Here is a 5,867-nt window from a genome sequence, read left to right as displayed (position 1 = left end):
TCTAGTTCTGACATTGAACATGGCTTCAGATGCTATTGTAGTTATCAAAATAGCCAAGATATCGTAGGCCATCTTAGATAAAATCAGGTATGCGATATTGTTGATTTTCCACCACTCTAAGCAGTCAAATAAATTGGGATATGAGCCAATTGGATGACAATGTTTATTTAGATAATCTAACAATTCAGATTTGCGGAGGGCCGACGTCTGTACTTCCACAATATATTTAGTAAAATCATCTCAATCCTAAGACTTCTGCTACCTTGAATCCCAGCCATCAAATGCCCCACCATGGGACTTAATTGTACTCCCACTTGAACTACTAGTTGCAGTAACATATTCCTCATACAAGTTAAAGAGTGCTTTCTAGACCTTGGTAAGATTTTCTTCTGACTCAAAAGGTGCATAAATCTTGGGAAAGGAAAACTCTATAAGGCACAATTTTTGCCTTAGATCCAAAATGGCACCAATTGCCATCAATAAGTTGCATTCATCCCAATATTTCTCAAATTTGGCTTTCATTTTCTAAACCATTGCCTGGATGAAATCATTTTCATAAAAGACTCTTGAATCCAAGAGTCTTTTCACCTTGACAACCTCTTGGAAGAATAAGTTGCTTGTGGGATAGTCACTATCAAAGATTACATGTGTGTGTGACGCCCCACTTCTCCCAAGGGCGAACCCAAGGGTATCCGCGGGACGCTTGCCCCGCTCTCGTCGAGACTCACTACAATCCATAATTCAAAACTAGAAATACTTCAAATAATTTCAATATATATATAAAGTACTGCAAAACATTTCATGCTTACAATTAGTTAACCTTCAAACTTAAATACAACACAACGGCATATGTATTATAGTCATCTACTATAATAAAACTTAAAGTCTCCAAAAGAAAACAACTGAATACTATTCACGAGCACTCTCAGTCTTGAACCCTGTTAAGGAAAACAAAAATGTAGAATGAGCTAAATAGCCCAGTGAGGTTCCAAGACCCTCTAGCAGTTCTAATAAATTAAGTAATTTGAGCATAACACATGTATGGTTCAAGATTGCACATTGACACATTAACATGAAACAGTTATCATTCTACAAAAATAAACACATATTGAAGGATACGGTGTTCCAGCGGAACCATTTCGATCAACTTCACCTTATAACTTCAGATCCCCTCGGTCTGTTTGGCCATCACCTTATCCCTCCAGTGGTAATACTTGAGTATACCGAAATAGTGTCCCAGGGTTCCAACCTACTCAACCGAGCCCAGTCCTGACTCAAGCAGGCTAGTAACCAAGGGCAGGATCCTATTCAATTTAGAGCTTACAACATGCGTAAGTAATCAAATAAATTTATAAACGGTAAGTAATCAAATAGATCGGTAAACGGTAAGTAGTTCACGGTTAACGGTAGAAATTTGTCATTTTAGTAGGTCGAGTGAGATAAAATACACACTCGCCTTAAAACAGTGGAAAAGTTCATAGGAGCAATTATCGGTAGCACTTAACAATTAAACACATAATGACCATGGAGTAAACATGTCGTAAAACTATTTAAGTCACGTACTCCTGTATGGAACACTCACCAATTCAAAATAGAGTATAAGTGCTCAAACAAACTTTTAGGCGTCCGCTTCGAGATCCTCTTGAAGGTCCTCTTGAGCACCTGAGATAATAATAATTGGCTATAACACACTATTGTTTATAAACCTCTCGTTAACAAGGAAGGTTGTACACTTGTACAATACTAAGAAAATATCATGAAAGAGAGCCTTAATTACTCATAAATCGAGACTCAAAAGTGGGGTTTAATAACACAAGGGAAACTGATTTTCTTCATGAAATCAAGTTTAAAACAGTCGTTCAATATCGAAGGGTAGCGAAAAGTTTCTAAAAACTCATTTCCCAACAAGTTCGAAAATTTCAGTTTTAAGGAGCAATCTTTGAAAAATCGGATCTTGCACTCAATAGGTCCAAAATTGAAAAACTTAGTACCGTTGGAAACTAGTTCCAAAGTACTAAAAATTCCTAGAAGACACTTTTCCAAGATTCTAAATGGAACGCATTCAATTTTCAGCTCAATGTAGCTGATCTAAGTCAGCAAAGCAGATTCAGTTTTAGTTTTCGGTAAATTTTGGAAATTCGGCAAAATTCACAGAACGTGAACTAGCCCATGAAATTTGTAACACAATATGAATTCCAATCAAGGTTTCAAACACAACAAAAGGAATGAATTCGGAGTTTTGAGCATCAGGATATAATAGCTCAAAATCGGCTGAAAATTACTCACTAACCAAGAGTTTCCAGATTTGAAAAACTATCTTTGAAGTATCATTTGGCCATTGAGATGGCATTAAAAATACACCAAATTTGATAAACTAAATCTTCCATATGCGAGCTATATCTCTACCAAAATTTAGGCAAAAACTCGTACGGAAAGATGGTTAACGAAATAACCAAAGTTTGTGAAACTCTTAAGGCTAATCTGCCTATTCGAGTTTCTCTTTCCTTTTAAAAGTTTTGTCCCACACAATCAACCTCAATTCACTCAAATGTTGAAATCAATGTTCCATAAACATCCAATGAGAAATTTAGGGGTAATTGACATCAAAGTTTTCGAAACAAAACATTACAAAACAAGTTTGACCATTCGGCTAAGAGAAAAAGAAAAGTTTTCCAAATTTGAAAAGCAAATTTTAGGACATCATTTGGGTATCGAAAGGTTGTTGAAATAACACCAAATTTTGTACACTTAAACCTCTATATGTGGACGACCCCTGTATCAAACTTCACGCAAAAAATTACGTGGAAGGCAGTTAACAAAACGACTGAATTTCGTAAAATGTTTCAAAGCAAATCTGTCTTCTTGCTTACCTTTCTTTTCAAAACATTTTGCACCATGAAATCAGTCTCATTTTGGTTCATTTTTGAAACCAAGGTCCAAGAAACATTTAACAAGTAATTGGTAGTCAATTGACATCAAAATTTACAAAGCAAAGCATCCCTCAATTAGCCTAACCATTCGGCCAACACAAGAATGGGGTTTCCAGCTCTGCTGCAGTTTACAAATTGTACCATATCTCACTCAATACAACTTGGAATTGAGAATGGTCAGTGGCGTTGGAAACTAGGTTCAATATACTTCATTTCATCAGAAGAAAACATTACGAAAATCAGTTCACAAGTAGTTTGAATTCAAGCCAAAAGTTATAGCTTCTCATGTCCATTCGAATGGGACTGGCAGAACAGAACAGCTGACTTTATCAGTTCACTGCAGTTCACACAAAACGAACTAGACAATGATTTTTATACCGTTTTAAACCTAAGAATGTCTAGTTTCAAATTTCGCAAATGGCACTCGATTTCGACTTTTGTACAAAAAGTTATGTTCAACCAAAGATACACTATTCAGGCCTTCGGATGACCATTTCCAGATTTCTTGCAGTTTCGAAAATTCTAGTTTTGATTAACCAAATGACATGATTTTCGGACAACACTTTGTACACACAATATACCACATATAACCATCAATTTCACAGCAAAATAAGTACCAAAAATTCGAAATGAAAACAAAGCAACAATGGACAGAATTTCGGCCATCTTGTTTCTCACGGTTTGCCAACATATCATATCTACTATCCAGATAAATCATTGTAACCCAATAGATTTATGCATTTTTCCTACAGTCAAAGATATGATTAAAAACTGGTTCAACTTCAAAGAGAAGTTTAGATCCAATAATAATAAATGGAAAAATTGCAAATTTTAGAAACTAGATCTACAAAATCTCAAATTTCACAGAAAATGACAAAAACTGAAAAAAAAAACCTCATAAGGAAAAAAACTTAGGAGAGAATAAAACTTTTATTAAAACAATTTAGGGAAGAAGAAACTCTCACTAGGAGATTTTATGAGAGAAGAATCTATCATTAGAAAATTCTACAAAAGAAACTAAAAAAATTAAAGAGAGGACTCCCTTTTATGGAAAAAGACCAAATTTGTCTGATCTCTCTTCCATGAAAAAGGCAGAGAAGATTTTGATTAGAGAAGTTTTAGAGAGAACAAGGAAAATAGTTCAATTTCCTTCAACTCTAATTCCCAAATCAACAACTTTCATGCATCAATGACTTGTACTATCATCATCATAGTTTATGGGAAGTGTATCCAATTTAGATGAATGTTTTCGATTAAAGCAAACTCACTGCTGAGCAATTTCAAAAAAAACTGTCAATAAGAAAGATGTATACTTACCGCTGCCGCCAAGTGTCCGTCCAGAGAGAGCGGGTTGGACTAAAATGATGGAAATTATCAAAAGCCAGAAGAAGATGAACATAGGAGAAGCAAAAGTCTTGCTCGTCATTGTTTATTTCTATGTGGCTGTCTCAAAACTTGTACAAGCTCTAGTGTTACATATATGATTGAGATTCGGAGAAAGATTTGAAAGGATAAGGCTACGTGAACCTTGTGAAAAAGTCTTGTGTAGCTGCTGTTTTATTTGACCCCATATATCAGAAATGAAATTAGACTTTAAAGACTTGCATGGGTCTTCTACTCTTTTCTGTGGCGTCCTTCTGTCACACCATATTAGACGCCTGTGGACTAGAAGTCCTAATTCCTTATTCTGGAGTCTTGTGCTTGAAAGAGACTTGAGTGAAAATTTTTGAGGTAAGCTCAATTCGTCATGAAATAAAAATTGTTGTCACTTCTCTTATAAACTTTGCAAGTGTCAAGTGTAATCTAAGAGGACGAGTGAATTAAGTTGTATAAAAACTAGATAAGTTATGGCAGATTTTATCTAATTTTAACTAACCAAATTTATCTAAATGATCACAAACTAAAGCGACTAAGTAGAAAACAATAAAGATGAGGCAAGTATAGCACCTAAATGAGCAAACAATGAGCAATATATTAAAATAAAGTAAACCAAATGAAATTGATACAAGCTTCTCCAAGATTGAAGTTGATCCATTAAAAAAGTTCTTCAAAATTGGTGAAACAATATGCCACTTTGTACAAATAAATGATTACCTTTACTCGCATTAATTTCTCCTTAGTTGAGTCAAAAGTTTTACACTTCCTATATATCTAACCTTTCCAAGGTAAAATTGAATTGCTCACAATTACAATGAAGAATTTTACAAGCTTTTCAACCTCATAAAAAACTACAAGTGAACAAGAAAGAGTATTTTTTTTTACCAAAATTACTCTAGAGAGCTTATAATTGATATAGACAAAATTTCTGAATAAGTTTAGACTTTATGGTATTTATAGGACCCCAAAAATTGGTCCAAAATGCCCTCTAATAATCAAGCATTTAATGCAGGAAAAACTAGCTGTTGAAACTATCACATTTCTGTTCGTTATGCTAGCGTTCGATACAATCGTTCAATCAAGGATGAGAAGCTTTGTTGTGTAGATGTTCGGATGGCCAATGCAAGTTCTCCTTTGTCCAAGAGTCCATCTGACGGATGACCAGAGTATAGCCCTTTGTCCGAGAGATTCGTTCAATCAATATTGATATTTGCTCTTCCATGTTTGGACAGCCGATCCTTGTTTCTTGTGTTCAAAAGTGTGTCCGAAGATGGATGTAGTTCCTTGAAAGGTTGCTTTGTACGTCCAATCCTCGAAGGTCTGTTTGAAGCTGCGTCCAACAGATTGCGACACCGTTCCTTTATTCTTGCTTTTGTTTTGTTTTCTTTTCTTTTTTCCCTAGTGATTGAGCACCTGTTCTATCAGAATTCTCATTGGAAAATATTAGTTCAAATCATCATTTTGACTTGTTAATCATCGTAACAAAGGATTGAGGGACTGAAGTCTTCAAAGTTATTGGGGATTTTGTATTCTTAATTTCTTAGTAGACATATATTTGGC

General features: G+C 34.9%; 1 long non-coding RNA gene across 1 annotated transcript; it reads right to left on the bottom strand.

The window, feature by feature from the left end:
- Nucleotides 1-754: 754 nt before the first annotated feature.
- On the bottom strand, nt 755-4,545 carry LOC140038982 (uncharacterized). Its single transcript, XR_011842509.1, has 3 exons — nt 4,248-4,545; nt 1,583-1,662; nt 755-938 (listed from the first exon to the last, which is right to left on the bottom strand). It is a non-coding gene; the product is annotated as an uncharacterized lncRNA (long non-coding RNA).
- Nucleotides 4,546-5,867: the final 1,322 nt, after the last annotated feature.

This window comes from Coffea arabica, chromosome 3e (genome assembly GCF_036785885.1).
Source record: "Coffea arabica cultivar ET-39 chromosome 3e, Coffea Arabica ET-39 HiFi, whole genome shotgun sequence".
Classification (NCBI taxonomy): domain Eukaryota; kingdom Viridiplantae; phylum Streptophyta; class Magnoliopsida; order Gentianales; family Rubiaceae; genus Coffea; species Coffea arabica.
Note: the sequence above shows the minus strand (reverse complement) of the source record. Positions and strands in the feature narration are given on the sequence as shown.